Genomic DNA, 18,855 nt, shown 5'->3' on the forward strand with positions numbered 1-18,855 from the left:
TCCATCTGATAACCTCTCTGTATTTATTTTTCTTTTTTGAGGATACTTTGCTCCAGTACTATTATTTACCTTAAATCTTTTTTCTTTTCTTTTCCTTTTTAAATTGTAAAATATTACCATAAAAGAGAAAGTAGGATAATAAATCACCATGACCAGTCCTTATCAACTGTTACCATTTTGCCTATTTGCCTCAAATTTACATTTAAAAAAAATAAAAGACAAAGTTGAAGCCTCTAAGCTGTTAGCCTTCCTCCTTCTCCAGAGGTAAACACTATCCTAAATTTCATGTTTATTATTTCTGTGTATTTTCAGGACTTGTACTTTGTGTGTATGAATATCCATAAACAAGATATAAATTGACTTTGCAAGTGTTAAAGTTTTATACAAATGATATCATAATTGACTTATTACTCTAATTAAATATAATTACATTTAATATTTATGTAACTATCCATTGAACAAGCAGGACTTGTGAAACAGAATTGCACGAGTAAATAAGTATAGCAATATTTGTCTATTTAGCCTTTTATTGAGACACAGTTAATCTCCCCTCTCCCTTTTTTCTTCTTCTTTTTTTTTTTTTTTGTAGAGACAGAGTCTCACTTTATGGCCCTCGGTAGAGTGCCGTGGCCTCACACAGCTCACAGCAAGCTCCAACTCCTGGGCTTAAGCGATTCTCTTGCCTCAGCCTCCCAAGTAGCTGGGACCACAGGCACCCGCCACAACGCCCAGCTATTTTTTGGTTGCAGTTCAGCCGGAGCCGGGTTTGAACCCGCCACCCTCAGTATATGGGTCCGGCACCTTACCAACTGAGCCACAGGCGCCGCCCCCCTCCCTTTTTTCTTCTAATGCAAACAATCCTGCAATGAACATGCTTGTCGATATCTCCTTATGCACAAGTGAATGGAATTCTTGGACTCCATAGACAGACTACATATTAAATAAGAAGGGTTTAGGGTTTGTATATGAAAGTGGAATTTTGATGTTCATTTTTAGCTAGTTTTTCCCAAGTTGCTAAGAGGTTGCACCAATTTCCTCTTCTACCAGCAATGTATGAAAATTCTTGTTTCTCCACTTCCTTGCCAGCACTGAGTATGGTCTTATCATCTGATGAGCATAAAAAGGTATCTCACTATTTTAAATTATATTTCCCTGCTTATTAATGTGCTAAACATAAATAGACTTGTTTTAAACATAGAAAGTCATCATTATTGTTATGTTTTCATATAACAAGTTCACAGGTAAGTGGTGCTAGGCTCCTTACTAATGCTATCTAGGACTAGGGCTTGCTCTGCTTTTTATTTTTCTCTCTTGTGTTTTCTTTTCTCCTTTTTTTCCTGCACCATTGCTAGTGTGTTGACTTTTATCCTCATCTTGATGCATGTGGTTGAGAGATGACTGCTCCACCTCCAACTTCAAGTCTATTTTCTAGGCTGAAAGAAAGAGCTACAGGAAGCCTATATCAAGAAAGTAAAAACTTTTTTGAAGTTCCCAGCAGATTTCTGGGAATTGGCCTCAGTCAAATTTTTATTATTAATACACAGCATCTTGGCATCAAGAAAGACTAGTGCTAAAGCAAACAAAGGGCTGGGCATGGTGACTCATGCTTGTAATGCCAGCACTCTGAGAGGCTGAGGCAGGCGGATTGCGTGAGCTCAGGAGTTCAAGACCAGCCTGAGCAAGAGTGAGACCCTGTCTAGAAAAACTAGGTGGGGCGGTGCCTGTGGCTCAAAAGAGTAGGGCGCCAGTCCCATATGCTGGAGGTGGCGGGTTCAAACCCAGCCCCGGCCAAAAACTGCAAAAAAAAAAAAAAGAAAAACTAGGTGGGCAGTGGTGGCATATGCCTATTGTCCCAGCTACTTACTAGGAGGCCGAGGCAGAATTGCTTGGGTCCAGGAGTTTCAGGTTGCAGTGAGCTATTATCACACCACTGGATACTAGCTGGGACAACAGAGCAAGAGTCTGTCTCAAAAAAAAAAAAGAAGCAGCTAATAAGAAGGAGGCCATTTGCCTGAGGATATCTCTATAACTGAAGTCTCTATTTAAGCAAAATTAAACTGGTAACTGACTAAACAAACAAACAAAACAAAAAACTAGCCAGACACGGTGGCATGCACTTGTAGACTCAGCTACTCACGAGGCCAAGGCAAAAGTATTGCTTCAAGTCCAGTCTGGACAACACAATAAGATACCTTTAAAAACAAACAAACAGAGGCCAGGCATGGTGGCTCACACCTGTAATCCTAGCACTTAAGAGGCCCAGCAGGTAGATCACTAGAGCTCAGGAGTTTGAGATCAGCCTGAGCAAGAGTGAGATCCCATCTCTAAAAACCCAGCAGGGCATTGTGGTGGGCACCTGTAGTCCCAACTACTTGGGAGGCTGAGGCAGGAGGATCACTTGAGCCCAAGAGTTTGAGGTTGCTGTGAGCTATGATGCCAGGGCACTATGTCTGAGGATAACAAAGTGAGACTCTGTCTCAAAAAAACAAACAAACAAACCCCCAAGCCTTAGCCAATTACAGCACCAGCCAATTGCTTATATAACGAAGGGCCTCCCATTGGACCATCCCATACCAAATAAGGCAATCTCTTCACTGCAACCAATCAAGTAATTTCTTTAGTTCTGTGTTCTGACTATAAAAGCTCCCTGTTCTAGGCTGGGTGCAGTGGCTTACACCTGTAATCCTAGCACTTGGGAGGCCAAGGTGGGTGGATTGCCTGAGCCCAAGGGTTTGAGACCAGAGTGAGACCTCATCTGTAAAAATAGCTGGGCATTGTGGTGGGTGCCTGTAGTCCCAGCTTTCTGGGAGGCTGAGGCAAGAGAATCGCTTGAGCCTAAGAGTTTGAGGTTGCTGTGAGCTGTAATGCCACAACACCCTACCGAGGGTGACAAAGTGAGACTCTGCCTCAAAAAACAAACAAACAAAAAAAACAACCAACTGCTACAATATTGGAGTAGCACTCTGTACCTCTTCCAGTTTTAAGTGATGCCCAATTCACGAAGTATTCTTTGCTCAAACTCTGTTAAATTTATTTTATCTAAAGTTGTATTTTTAACACTAGAAATAGCTTTATAGCCTCTAAGGTTCAGCAGGCAATTGGTAAAGGAGTTAAACATTGAGACTGGGTCAAACCACCTCCAATTGCTATTTCACACCTTTCTGTACGCCCTTTCCCTTAGAGAGACAAGGAAACGTTCTCAGCCATGGACCATCTCCAGCTTAACATCTGGGATACCTGGATGGAGTGCCATCTTCTCTATCAATATGAACCTGACTTCTTGTAGTCCTGCAAACCATAAGCTTAAAGACAAATGGCTAGTCCCTGAGACGCCTAATACACAGTGATGGGAAGACAAGACAACTGCAATAAAAACTTCTGCTCAAAGGGGAGCGTGGGAAGTTTCAGTAGTTTCCAATCTTGACAAATTAGCAAATCCTGCTGGACAATTACTAAATCCTACTGGACAAGAACAGGGAGGACTCTGTCCTGGTAGTGAAGTAAATTCCTTGATTAGACAATTTGGCAGCACCAGTCTCTCTGTGACCATTATCCCTCAGTCACGGAGAGATTATACCTTCTCCACTTGCTGGTAATACTTGGGGGTCCAGAGATTTCTTTAGGGTTAAATAGGCTATTATCAGATTTTAGTTTTTGTTTAGCCTTTTGTCTTTTAATCAATATAGTTCTCTCTTAAACTTAGATTTTTAGGTTATCTTTTCCATTTAATCCTATGTGCAAGTAGCCAGAACCACAACAGTGAGAATTTTGTGTATCTTCTTGAGTCACTTCTTGTGATATGTATTTAAACACACACATAGTGCCAAAAAAAATGTATACACATTTTAAGAAAGGAAAAAGCTATTCAATGCATAAAACTCAAGTCACGTTTGACTTGCTATGATTACAAGGTAGGTAATCTTCGAGCCTGAGAATTTTTGGCTCTTATGCTGGCTTTAGCACTCTGCCAATCCCCCATTCCCAGAATTTAATGGCCACTGCCTTGAGCCATTCTTCACAATAGTCAGAATGACAACACCCTTAATCCCATCTTCTTCAACTGACATTGCTTTCTTGGTTGGCAAAGCATTCTTAAAGTGAAGGACCTGGATAAAGTTCTGGGCTCCTTGGTGGCTGTGCTGTGTGGCCTACTGCTTCACAGTTCCACTAGCTGGGGTGTCCAGGTGAGGTGACGAAGCATCAGACTTTTTCAATCTCCCCACGCCAGGAGTGGAGTCTCCCCATCCCAGGCCTGGAGAAAAAGATCTTAATCCTACAGTTGTCCACATTCCCTTTCTATCTGCTTGCATTCCCGCTGGCTTGAGTCTCAAGTCCCTCTTCTTTGGGACACTTCCATCTAATGTGGCAAGAAATATAACTCTCCAGTGCACTGGGAGGAAAAGGCAAAGTCTTTTGGCCCCAAAATCCTTTTGAAATCTCATTCCTCTCCCTCATCACACCTCTTGGCATCACTTTTTATTATCCTGTTCTGTGTCCTTATTCTTCCATGAACAATACAAGGGTGCCCCTGCTGTTCCCACTGTCCAGGCAATGCTGCCCAGACGGCCTCCTAGCACTCTCTCTCTCATCCGGCAAATTATCTGTTTACCTCAAATTATCAGAGTTCTGACTCCTCCTAAAATAGCAACCCCCATCTTGGGAAACTCCCTATCTCTCTTATTCTGCTGATTTATTTTTCACATAGCACTTCTTAGATTATAGATTATGTATTTGTTATCTGTTTTCTTCACTAGAATAGAAACTTGATGAGAGCTGGGACTTTTTTCTTTTTTTTAATCATCCAATCCAAAATGTCAAGGGACTTTTTTAAAGTTTTGTTCACCACCACATCTCAAGTTTCTATAACAATGCCAGGTATGAGGTAGTGGCAGCATATAGTATAAACTGAAATATTAGCTTTTTAAAAAAATGCTGGATGTGCCAACGTTAGGAAATTTCCTTACTATTCACTGACAATCAAAAGCCCTGGTAAGTGTGTGGTACATATTCAAGATATGGCAAATGACAGTCTGCCCGAATATTTCATCACCAACCTATCAGATTTCACCAGCTTTTCAGCTTTAAATGATTGATCCTTTGGTATCTTTTATTCTACTTCCTCTTAGCTATTTCCCCAATTTAGTTTCTTTTTTCTTGTAGCTTCTCGTTTCTCTTTTTTATTTTTTTATTTTTACATATACATGTGTTAATTAGGTTTCCATTTTTTTTTTTGCCTTCACAAAATTGAAAAGACTTAAAGTTTAATAACAGTAACAATGTTTAAGATAAGGACTAGAAACAAAAACCTCGTAAAGAATGAACGAACATAAATACATTCAGAAAAGGAATTAGACAATTGCTACATCGAAATATTAAGCGATAATAATAATAATAATGCAAAGAAAGTAACATTCACATTGTCAAATAAGAGTATGTCTATTATAGAATGCTTTGACTCTGAGATTCAGTATAGAGTCATCAGTTAACTCTATTATTTTTTTTAAGTAACAAAAAATAGACATAAATAAAAGTAAAATAATTTCAAAAAACAGATCATGCTAAATCTTATGGACAATAGAAAAAGAAGAAATACATCAAAATCATTCTACTTGATCTGGCTACACCTGATATTAAAATTAGAGAAAGTATATTATTATAAGGGAGAAATTACAAACATACGTCACTTATAAATGAGGATACAATATCCTAAACAACATATTAACAAGTTGAGTTAAAAATTAATGTTTAAGTAATATACTTTGGTCAAAATTAAAACCAATTTATGTGAAAGTCACTATTTTCTTTTCTTGTTCTTCTGTTTTTTTTTTTTTCTTCTTCTTTTCCTTTACCTCAGCCCTTCCCTCCTTCTCTGTCTGCTCTCATTTCTGATCAGGAATATTCATAATTCACAATCAGGAATATTTTCAGCTACAAGTAGTCAAAAACTTCAATGTGGCTGTTAAGATAGGTATTATTCATCCCAAGCCACAAGCAATTTGAGGATCGGTAGATAGCCCAGATATGGAAAAATGTATTCTCTGGGTCAGAACTTTTTCAGTTCTCTGAAACAGTTTGTATAAGATAGAGATTCTTTGGCAATTAGGTAATGTTTTCCTATAAAACTTCCTGTGCTTCATCTCTGCTGGTGGGAAATAATTTTGTTTATCTTCTTTTTCTTTTATTTTTTTATTAAGTCATATCTACATAGATCATGAATACATTTATGCCTTTGTGGGATTCAATGTGTTATTCGTGCAAATTAGAGTGCTTACATCCTACTAATTAACATATCTTTCACCTCATTTCCTTAATCAGTGTTAAGACATTTGTGTTCAATACTTGATAGATTTGACTTGTACCCTTGCAATATGCTCCATAGGTGTGGTCCCACCATTAACCCTCCCTCTGTCAAACCACCCCCCTCCTTTCCCACCCCCTCCTCTTCCCTCCTTCATCCTGGGCTATAGTTGTGATTCATCTCTCATAGGAAGGTGTGAGTGATTTTGTGTATCTTCTTGAGTCACTTCTTTTGATATGTATTTAAACACACACGCCGGGCGCGGTGGCTCACGCCTGTAATCCCAGCACTGTGGGAGGCTGAGGAGGGAGAATCGCTTGAGCTCAGGAGTTCGTGACTCGCCTGAGCGACAGTGAGACCCCGACTCGTGAAAAAAATGGAAAAACCCAGCCGGGCGCCGCGGCGAGCGCCTGTAATCCCAGCGGCTTCCGGAGGCTGAGGCAGCGGGGTGCCCGCAGCCCGAGTCTGAGGTTGTGGTGAGCTACCACGCCCACTGCACTCTGCTCAGGGGCATAGGGTGGGACCCTGTCTCAACAAAAAAAAAAAAAAAAAAAAAAAAAAAAAAAGTGGCCTGTAGTCCCAGCTACTCGGGAGGCTGAGGAAACAGAATTGCTTAAGCCCAAGAGTTGGAGGTTGCTGTGAGCTGTGTGAGGCCACGGCACTCTACCGAGGGCCATAAAGTGAGACTCTGTCTCTACAAAAAAAAAAAAAAAATACTCTCCCCCCAAAAAAAAAAAAAGTGAAGAAATAAAAAATAAGCAACGAAATAAAATAAAAAAGCCAAAAAAAAAAATAAAAAATAAAAAAATAAAAATAAAAAAAATAAACACACACACCGTGCCAAAAAATGTATATATATTTTAAGAAAGGAAAAAACTGTTCAGTGCGTAAAACTCAAGTCATGTTTGACTTGCTAAAATTATAAGAAGTGCTCAATGTGACTTGTATTCCTCTTTTGTTATCAGTATATATTGATTATTATAATTTTAATGCAGTTTTTTCTTTCTTAAAATGTGTATACATTTTTGGCACCCTCCCTCTCTATATTTTTGAGACACGGTCTCACTCTGTCACGCAGGTACAGTGCAGTTCACTGCAACTTCAAACTCCTGGGCTCAAGTGATCATCCTACCTCAGCTTCCTGGGTAGCTGAGACTACAGGTTCCTACTGTTAACACCCTGCTAATTCTCCTATTTTTAATAGAGATGGGGTCTTGCTCTTGCTCTTACTCAGGCTGATCTCCAACTCTTAAGCTGAAGGGGTCCTCCTGCCTCGGCCTCCAGAGTGCTAGGATCACAAGAGTTAGACACCAGGTTTGGCCTCACAAATATATTTTGTATCTACATTGTCACATATGTAAGTATGACGATGTTATAGCATCATCTTTTTTAAAATTCTCTTATGATTAGAAGATTTGGTTCCATATATAGTTATATCTATTTTTTTTATTCCCAATATTGTTTGTGTCTTCCATCTTATATTTTGATCTTCTACTTGGAGATTATTTTCCTTTATTACCCTTTTAAAAAAAAATCAGCATTTTATTTTTTCTTCAATAATGTCTGCACTTATCTTTATTATTTTCTCTCTCTTTCTAGATTTATTATTTTATTCTTATTACTTGTGTCTTCAAATAACACTTAACAAATTTTCAAACTTTTTGTTTCAATGGTGCTTTAGCTGTAAGCTACAATTTCCCTATATACAGTATTTTAATTGTGATTCAGTTCTAAATACTTTGCAATTTACATTGTAATTTCTTCTCTAACCCATGAGTTACTTAGGAAAGTATTTTAAAGCTTTCGAAGGAGAGATTTAAAAATAGGGTTTCTTATTGTTGATTTCTTTTCTTTCTTCTTCCTTTTTTTTTTTGGAGACAAAGTCTTGCTATGTTTCCCAGGCTGGCTTTCAGTGAAATGATCATAGTTCACCAGAGCCTTGAACTCCTAGGTTCCCACCTCATCTTCACAAGTTGTTAGGACAATAAGTATGTGCCAACAAGACTGGCTAATTTTAAAATTTTTGGTAGAGGAGGGTCTTGCTGTGTTGTCCAGGCTGGTCTCCATCTCCTGGCCACAAGTGATCCTTCTGCTTTGACCTCTCAAAGTGCTAGAATTACAGGTGTAAGCCACTGCTCATAGACTCTCTTTGGCTCGTTTCTAATTTATTTGCATTGGATTATAAAAAATAAAATCAGATCAAGTTTAAAAATTTTTAAAGTTTGTCTCTTATTTAGTTCTGGGGGAGCACCTGGTGGACATGAGTGATGTAGAAGAGAACAGCTTCAAGGGCAGAGTTAATGTTCATGAAGAAATTGAAGAGTTTTTTCCAAGAATGTGGAACATAAATCAAGATAAAAGAAGGCTAATGAAAAGTGTTAAAGATCAGAAAATTAAAATTGAGGGCGGTGCCTGTGGCTCAGTGAGTAGGGCACTGGCCCCATATACTGAGGGTGGCAGGTTCGAATCCGGCCCCAGACAAACTGCAACAACAACAAAAAATTAACCGGGTGTTGTGGTGAGCACCTATAGTCCCAGGTGCTCGAGGCTGAGGCAAGAGAATCACCTAAGCCCAGGAGTTGGAGGTTGCTGTGAGCTGTGATGCCACAGCACTCTACCAAAGGCAAAAAAGTGAGATTCTGTCTCTAAAAAAGAAAAGAAAAGAAAAGAAAGTTAAAGTTGAATGGGGCAAAAGAAATGAACAGAAGATTGGTCAGATAGAAGCATGTGAATTTTTTTTCAGGCTATTTTGAATTGTTTGAATTGAGGAAGAATACATGAAGAATGAAAAACTCAATGAAAAATGAAGAGAAGTAGAAAGCACGAATGAAGCAGAATTAAAAGAATCTGGAAGAATGAATGCATCCTAGGTTACAGTCACCTCTCCATCAAGCAGGTCAGGATCTCGTAGTTCATCAAGGCTTTCGAAACACTTTGAATCCCATTCTCAATCAAGATCAAAATCCAGGTCAAGGTCAAGGAGGCATTCTCAAAGATGTTACACTTGATCCCAATCCCAATCTTACTCTCATAGGAGACCATGTTAAAGTAGGTCATACACATCCCAATACTGGTGTCAAAGGAGTTGAAGTCATTTTCCATTGTCTAACTAAAGAAGATGTGCAGGCAGACAGGGCCAATCCAGATCCAAACACTTGTCTTGGAGTGTTTGGCCTCAATTTGGATACAACAGAGAAAGATCTTTGTGAAGTGTTTTCTTGATATGGTCCCCTGAGTGATGTCGGTGTGGTTTATGATCAGTGAACTGGGCGATCTTGAGGATTTGCTTTTGTGTATGTTGAGAGAATAGATGACTTGAAGAAGGCCATGGAAAGGGCAAATGGAATGGTGCTGGATGGTAGAGTCACCAAGAGAGCACACACAACCTACACCAGGCATCTATACGGGCAGACCAACTCAGTGGTGGTGGCAGAAGTGGAGGTGGTGATGGATGTTGAGGTTCTTACTGTGATAGAAGATATGATTGTGGTTATAACAGTTGTGTTCCTACAGTCCAAGGCACTATTGATGATAGAATGGTGCAGTTAAGGACAATTTTTCTCTCTTTATTTTCTGTCTTTTTTTGTGTGTGTAATTCTGGATTTCCCTATGTTTCTGATACTTCCTACTCCTTAAAAAGAACCCTTAAAAAAATCTGTGGTTTATTTAGCATCTACATTTTCAACTGTGATGTGTTTTCCATGTCTTTTTTTCTACTCTAAAGCAGTTGTTTTCAACCTTTCTAATGTCACGACTTTTTAATACAGTTCTTTGTTTTGTGGTTACCCCCAACCATAAAATTATTTTCGTTGCTACTTCATAACTGTGATTTTTGAATCATAATGTAAATACACAGGATGGTCTTTGTTAGACCCCCAAAGGGGTTGCGACCCACATGTTGAGAACCACTGTTCTAAAGGTTTGTCATTTTGACTAGTTAAACATCTTGAGTAAAAAAAGGAACCCCAGTGTTAAAAAAATTTTTTTTTTAATTTATTGCATGTTCAAAATGTTTGAAAACTGGAAGCCATTTGACAAGAAGCCCTGCTTCTCTGCACTCTGGGAGGCCGAGGTGGGTGTACTGCTTGAGCTCACGAGTTCGAGACCAGCCTGAACAAAATCAAGACCCGGTCTCTACTAAAAATAGAAAAACTGAGCCAAGAGGATCACTTGAGTCCGAGTTGGAGGTTGCTACAGCGACAGTTTGAGACTCTGTCTTGGAAAAAAATAACAGAAACCCTGCTCACAGCAGTTACAACACATTTACATGGCACACAGAGAAGCCAGGCACAGTGACTTATGTCTGAAATCCCAGCGCTTTGGGAGGCAGAGGTGGGAGGATCCCTTGAGCCCAAGAGTTGGAAGCTATGGTGAGTTATGATTGCACCACTGCACTCCAGCCTGGGTGATAGCAAGACCCTGTCTCCAAAAAACGAAAATAAATAAAAAATAAAAGCATGAGGAGGAAGTATTTTGACCTTTTTAAACGATTTTCTGTTATACATTAACATTCTTTTTTTTGAGACAGAGTCTCACTTTATCACCCTTGGTAGAGTGCTATGAAATCACAGCTCACAGCAACCTCCAACTCCTGGGTTTTAGGCGATTCTCTTGCCTCAGCCTCCCCAGTAGCTGGGACTACAGGCGCCCGCCACAATGCCCGGCTATTTTTTGTTGCAGTTTGGCCGGGGCTGGGTTTGAACCCGTCACCCTCGGTATATGGGGCCGGCGCCCTACTCACTGAGCCACAGGTGCTGCCCTTAACATTCTTTTTAAGGCAAGCATCTGTCTATAGGTGATGAGTTTAATTTTATTGAATTGTGCTGACAAGGACACAAAGCTTAGTTTTTGTGTTTTGTTTAAAGTTAGAGCTAGTGGTTGGGGAAAATCAAGATGAGAAGTTTTGGCTCAGTGTTTACGGGTGTTTGGCCTTGGGATACATTTAAACTGTGGCCTTCATTTTTCTTTTTCTTTAGCAGTCCCCTCACCCCCATCCCTCCCTAGTTTTGGTCATCCTCTTAGTATGACCTGCCATTTAGTGGTACTGTCAGTTACCACGCGTTGTTTTCTTTTCCGTACACATCTACCCGTTGTAAACTAGAATCTAAGTAGATTCTTTGAATGGTTCTTGTTTCTAGAATTTTTTTTTCTCATCTTCACAGAGATCATTTGTAAAGTTAGTGGCTGCTGACAAGCCTTTGGGACTCTTGAGAGAATACAACACACATGGAAATTATCATTATAACTCATTAGAAGGTAATACCAAGAGTTTGAAAACTACCCCCAAGCCAAGGTCACTAAGAGCCAAGATTTAATCAACTAAATAGATAAACTGGTTTTTGCTTTCCCAATCTGGTAGAATACCTGAACCTGCACTTTTGGATCTGTAAGATTTGGGGGTATAATTTCTTACTTATTGACACATGAACTTCATTTCCTCCAATATAGCACTTTCAATCAAATTGATTTTCCTGGCTTGCAGTTTAATGGCTCTGTGATGTCATCAGTGTTCTGGTGACCTTTCTGCTTGACCCACACAGCAACAGGCACAAAGGTTGTCTGGACATGAGCTGGTGTGGTGACATCTCTGAAGTTTCCATCAAGTCATTTAGCTTCATTTGTCAGATTGATGACACTGGGAACAACCTCAGCTCAAAATTATCAGAAATCTGTGCTTGTTAGAATCTATTTCATAAATTTCTTATAATTTTGTATCACAGCTACTTGCAAAAGCTTTCAGGAAAGCATCATAGTGAAACAATCTCTATGAATAAAGAAAAACTTAAAATGTATTTATTTTAAGGCAATTGTCAAGGAAATTTGTTTATTTCTGTGATACATAATGTTGCTCAAGTAATCAAAGACATGATAAAGACAACATGAAGCACAAGGTATTATTTTGATAAAACACAGAATCTTCGTTTCCTAGGCAAATGACTTCAAAGGTTAAAAAAATACCCCCCCAAATTTCCTAATATCTAATCAAGAACAGAACAATTATCAACGAAAACGTTGGCATTTTAACACAGAGAAGGAAAAAAATCTAGTTTTGCATCAATGTACTTTTGATATTAAGGTTCATTTAAAAAATTATTTATAATAAATTCATTGAATTTTAGCCCGCTTAGTGACACAATCTCTCTCTGTCCAATTAGGTTTTATCCTACTCTTTCTTCTTTGCCCTTCTGAAATAACCAGTCATTTTATTTTCTTATTTTAGAGTAAATGATTTTCTTTCTTTCCTTAACAAATATACATTCTTCATACCTTGTATACTTTTTCTTATTAAAAACATATACTACTTTCTCTGTGTATTTGTTTTACAGATGTTTCCTTTCACCTTTATAATCTCCAGTAGTTGTAATTACATATATTTATGATAATTTTTAAACATCAATAACATTTCTCTTATAGAGAAAACTAGGACGTGTACAATCGTGAACTGTCCCATCACCATTCTGTATGGGCAGACTGGAAAATCTTATACTTTTATAGATATAGGCTTCCTGTTAGTATAAATTCTCACCATGACAAAAAGGACATATTAAAGGACCAAATAGCTTTAGTAATTTAATAAGGAACTGTAAGGAAGGCAAAATTTTATCTCCGTTCTGTTAGGGTTTTTGACTAGGTATCAGGATTAAATTGACATATGATAGATTAACAGGAGACAGTCATCAAAATTTATTTCAGGCGGTGCCCGTAGCTCAGTGGCTAGGACACTGGCCACAGACACTGGGGCTGGTGAGTTCAAACTCAGCCAGGGCCTGCTAAACAACAATGACACCTACAACCAAAAAATAGCCCGGCATTGTGGCGAGTGCCTGTAGTTCCAGCTACTTGGGAGGCTGAGGCAAGAGAATTGCTTAAGCCCGAGAGTTTGAGGTTGCTGTGAGCTGTGATGCCATGGCAGTCTAGCCAGGGTGACATAGTGAGACTCTGTCTTAAAAAAAAAAAAAAGCTTATTTATACAGGTTTCTTTCAGACTCAACTTTCAATCCTTGATGACAAGGGTTTAGTTTCCTTCTGGTATAGGGAGGACATCTTTCACATGGGAGTTTTGCTTTGAAGAAAAAGGTAAAAGTTCAGAGTAAATTTTTCCTGTCATTGTGTCTGTTGCTTTTTAAGTGTTTTTAACTCAAAATAATATGCCAGAGTGGTATTTTGGGGGTAACGTGTTCTGAACTCCTTCAAAACCAAAAGTAAATAAACATGATCAACAATTAATGTTTCAGTATTTTATCTGATTTATAAATGATATAAATATTCATTGAATATCTATCATTTAATTTAACTTAATATAACTTTAAGGTATAAAGTTATATTACTTTACTTTATATTACTTTACTTTAAAGTAAATTACTTTAATTTAACTTAATATAACTTTAAGGTATAAAGTTATATTACTTTACTTTATAACTTAAAGTTATATTAAGAGATTTCTGAAGCTATTTTTAAAAAGTTTATTTATTAGCTTTTATTTTACTTTTATCTATTGAGTTCACTTATTTTTAATCATTATGTTTGGATTCCTCATGAAAAATTTATGAGATAGAAAATAGCTAGCCATCATCTTATTTTTCTTGGTGACAAATGTAGCAATATAGAGATAACATAAGTTTATTTTACTAGTAAACCTAGGCATACAAAGTTGCTTGTCTGAATCATATTTAATGGCAAATACTCTGAAGACATATCTGGTGGTTATTTTTTTCCCAAACCAACAATGTTTTTATTTACCAAATATTATCCAAGGCACATGAACTTTAGTCAGATTCTATTTATCTGGAACTTTTAAGATACTTAATTTATGTAAGCACTTACTCTTTTTGAAATCCAATTAAATGAAGCTCTTTTAAAAATTACTTTTGATAATGCTAATTGGAGGTTAAAAAAAATCACATACACCTAACATACATATATACAGACAGACACAAACATAGAGACAGGTGAAAACAGAGATCTTATGGCTTTGATTCTAAAATTTTAGCCATTTTTCAGGTACAATAATACAAAACTCACTGGTTTATAAAAGAACAGCTGGTTCCAGATGGTGTTTCTGGAAGTTAAGTTTACTTTCAAAACATCTTTTTTTTTTTTACTAATATTTGTGGGAAAGACTTTAAAAATGTTTCATTGTCAGTTTGCAAGTTTATGTCTAAATAGCTCTTTTTTGGTTTCCTTTCTGATGAGTCATCTCTCTAAAGTTTACACTTAAAAGAGATGGTTCTCAGGTCCCAGAAAAGAGAGCGTAGAGAATTTATATCTCAAAGGTGCAGTGAAAACATGCAAGTTTTCTCCAAAAGGAGTTTTGGGGTATCTTTGTCCATTGTCAAAGGTCGGTCTGTGGACTCAATTTTAGGCCAGTGCCAGAGGAAACATACAGAGCTGTCTGGATATGTCCAAAGCTTATCTGAGCAGGTAAAATATTCAATCTATTTCCAATTAGCTTGTTTTCTTTTTTAGCCTTAGACAGTTACTTTGGGGAGACCTAGGGATTTTTTTTAATTCAATCATAGCTGTGTACATTAATGCAATCCTGGCATACCATGTGCTGGTTTTATATACAATTGGAAATATTTTCATCACACTGGTTAACATAGCCTTTTTGAAAGACCCAGGGATTTTTGAGGGGAGTTGGGTTAAAGTTCAAGTGTCTGAGCTTAGCCTATAATCTTTTTTGCTGGCACACTGTAAGAGATTTTGTAAGAGAGCCTATTTTTGAGTCATTCTGTCTTTTGAAAGCTTCTGTATACTAATCAAATAATATATTCCATTGCATTTGAGAGGTCCAGGATCCTCTTTTTCAAGGGATCCCCTGAAATGAATTGTTTTGTCTAATTTGTAGGTTTCTCAGAATGACCGCTGCAATTCCAAATTATCCATGTAGCGTTTACTCATTTTTCCAGAAAGGCACAAGACTCTGGTCTGTTAGAGCTCGTCTTTGCCTTTGGTTTCCCTCAGATGCTAAGTAACCTATGGAGACTTCAGCCAATGGAACTACTATTCTGGTACCCAGGGATCATAGACTCCAACTCTCCTTCTTGAAGAGAAAAGTATGACTTACCAAGAAGCTTCAATAAACAAACATAGGCATGCATAACAAAGTTGGAGAGTTCAAAACACAGAGATTGAGGCTTGGATCTGAGAGAGATTTATCCTAGGGTTTACCCTCATGTTCTGTAAGAAAGCAGTGAGTGCAACGGGCTCTCAGAGTACTGGCACCTGATTACTTGTTGACCTTGGGGCTCATCAAGGGTCATTTTCAGGTCTTGCTTCTGACACCAAAACAATCAAAAATAAAATCAAGGCCAGGTACGGTGGTTCGCACCTGTAATCCTTGCACTCTGGGAGGATTGATTGCTTGAGCTCAGGAGTTTGAGACCAGCCTGAGCAAGATTAAGACCCCTGTCTCTACTGAAATAGAAAAATTAGCTGGGCATTGTGGTGGGTGGCTGTAGTTCCAGCTACTAGGGAGACAGAGGCAAGAGGATCCCTTGAGCCCACGAGTTTGAGGTTGCTGTGAGCTATGATGCAGTGGCTCGCTATCCAGGGTGCCAGATAAATAAGTAAATCAAATAAACAAATAAATAAAATCAGATCAAATTATAAAATTTTAAAAAGTTCATTAGGCATATAAAAGAACAGTTTGCAAACTAGTGTACTCCAAACAGAAAATGGTAATAAGTCTTGGGTACAGCAGTCATAGCACAGTTTATAAAGCATAAAGGAGAAAGTAGTTTGACCTTTCTCATGATTTTCTATTATGTGTTCATTTTCTTTTTAAGGCAAGCAGAGCTGTTTAAGCTGCTTTGTTTAATGTCATTGAATTATGCTGACAGCAATGATATAAAGGTTACATTTTGTGTTTTAAGATTAGTGCTAGTATTTCAGGCAAATCAGGGTGTCTTAAATTTTGGTTACATGATTATCAGTGTTGGCCTTGACGTATATCTAAATTGTGGCTTTCTTTTTTCTTTAACATATTAATGGAGAGTGGTATGTAAAATTTTGTTTTATATATTGCTCGCGTGACCTAGTATGTGATCAGTTTTTGTAAATATGCTGTTAGATACTTTGTTCTATATCTGGAGTAGGTATTGATCTTCCTTGGGTCAAGTCTGCTATTGTCTCCTATATTTCAAACTAGTCTTGCCTACTTAATCTATTTACCTAATAGAAGGTACATTTTCCCACTAAAATTGTTGATTTGCCAGTTTTTCTAACAATTTTTGTTTTGTATGTTTTGAGGCTAGATTTTTAGTGAAGACAAGTTTATAATGAGTGAACGTTCTTAGCAAGTTTTTCCTATAATAAGGTATCTTTTTATATCTCATTAAGGATGTTTAATTTAAAGTCTATTATTTTATTTTTTTTTTTTCAGACAGAGCCTCAAGCTGTCGCCCTGGGTAGAGTGCCGTGGCATCATAGCTCACAGCAACCTCCAACTCATGGGCTTAAGCGATTCTCTGGCCTCAGCCTCCCAAGTAGCTGGGACTGCAGGCGCCCACCACAACGCCTGGCTATTTTTTGGTTGTAGTTGTCATTGTTCTTTGGCAGGCCCAGGCTGGATACAAACCTGCCAGCTCTGGTGTATGTGGCTGGAACCTTAGCCACTTGAGCTACAGGTGCTGAGCTTAAATTCTATTATTTATAGCTTTAAAATGGGTTCACCACATATCTTTATCTGTCTTTTTTTTTTTTTTAATTGAGACAGAGTTTCACTTTGTTATCCTTGGTAGAGTGCCATGGCATCATAGTTCACAGTAACTTCAAACTCTTGGGCTCAAGTGATCCTAATGCCTCAGATTTCCAGGGACTACAGGTGTGTACCACAATGCCCGCCTGTTTTTAGAGACAGGGTCTCACTCTTGCTCAGGCTGTTGTCAACTCCTGAGCTCTGGTGATCCACTTGCCTCGGCCTCCCAGTGTGCTAGGATTACAGGTGTGAGCCACTGTGCCTGCCATATTTGTCTTTTTTAAGGCTTTCTTGTGCTTTTGTTTTAAGTGTTATCACTTGTGGAAAGCATAAACATGGATTTTGATTCTGAGTCCAATCTCAAAATTTTTGTCTTTTAATAGGTATGCTTAATCTATTTGGGTGTATTTTAGTATCTTTAGAGCCCATTATTTCTTTCAGTTATTTTGTATTTTCTGTTTAAAGTCATTTTTATTTTGTTTTTCTTATTTTATTTTATTTTTTGGGACAAAGTCTAACTTTGTTGCCGTCTGTAGGGTACAGTGGCATCATAGCTCACAGCATCCTCAAACTCTTGGGCTCAAGCGATTCTCTTGCCTCAGTCTCCTGAGTAGCTGGGACTATAGGTGCCCGCCACAATACAGGTGCCTGCTATTTTTAGAGATGGAGTGTCTCTCTTGCTCAGGCTGGTCTTGAATCTGTGAGCTCAGGCAATCCACCCACCTTGGCCTCCCAGAGTGCTGGGATTACAGGTGTGAGCCACCACGCCCAGCCCTAGTCATTTTTATTTTGTTTTTGCTTGCCTTCTTTCAGATTGATAATGTTTTCTACATCTTTTCTTTTTCCTCCATTGTTTTGGAAATTACCAATTATATGTTCATTCTTTTAGGGAATAAAAATTTTTTGGTGCATGGCTTAGTCCTTCTTGTTCTTAAATTATTTTTAATTTGTGGTAAAACACACATAACTTAAAATTTACCATCTTAACCATTTTTAAGTGTACAATTCAGCATTGTTAAGTACATTCATATTGTTGTGTAACCATTCTCCAGAACTCTTTCACCTTGCAAAACTCAAACTTCATATCCTTTAAACAACAATTCCCCAAATGGCTTCAGGTTGGCTCTCACACATCCTTTGCCCTGACACATTCCCCTTGGCTCCCGCTGCCTTTATCTGGCCTCTGGACCTACTGCCAGCCCTTCTTTGCCTTTAGGATTTTCTAGGATCGAGTTAGGTACCAGCCCCTTCACTTGTGAGAGAGAAGAGCCCTCCTCTACTCCCAAAGGTGCGGGGAGAGGCAATCATAGAACAGTTGTCTGTGAGTAAATTTTGCCACCAATTTGTCTCCTTTTAAAACAATTTGCTCCCTTTATCATTCCAGTGTAGGTAAAGGGTTTTTAAGAGCTACACTACCAGTTTTCAGATATCTGCTTAATAATTACTTTAGTATGGTCTGTCTCAAAAGTCACTTCAGTATCGAATACCTATAACCTTGGGGGTCTCAGCTGAAAATTCCATTTAAACATTTTGCTACACTTATAATGAAGAGGCATTTTCTCTAAAGACTTGGACTGTGAGAGAAAAGAAATGATGAATCAATGTTCATCAGCTTTATTCTTTTTTTTTTTTTTCATCAGCTTTATTCTTGAACGCAGGAGCTTGCAGGTTTTTTTTTTTTTAAAGATGTAATATTTCAAACTGGAACCCATGAGATCCTTGGAAATGGTATGAGGATGGAGTCAATACCTGGTTCAATGGCTGAAGTGAGTTCTCTGACTTAAGTGATGGCCAATTCAGAAAGGATTATGACAAGAGGACAGTGACTCAGCAAACTTCAGTTTCTTCAATACCTCCT

The 18,855-nt window shown here is 38.2% G+C and overlaps 1 pseudogene; it reads left to right on the forward strand.

Moving 5' to 3' along the window:
- The first annotated feature begins 8,558 nt into the window (after positions 1–8,558).
- On the forward strand, positions 8,559–9,756 carry LOC128598389 (transformer-2 protein homolog alpha-like; annotated as a pseudogene).
- The last annotated feature ends 9,099 nt before the right edge of the window (positions 9,757–18,855 follow it).

Source organism: Nycticebus coucang, chromosome 11 (genome assembly GCF_027406575.1).
Source record: "Nycticebus coucang isolate mNycCou1 chromosome 11, mNycCou1.pri, whole genome shotgun sequence".
NCBI lineage: Eukaryota > Metazoa > Chordata > Mammalia > Primates > Lorisidae > Nycticebus > Nycticebus coucang.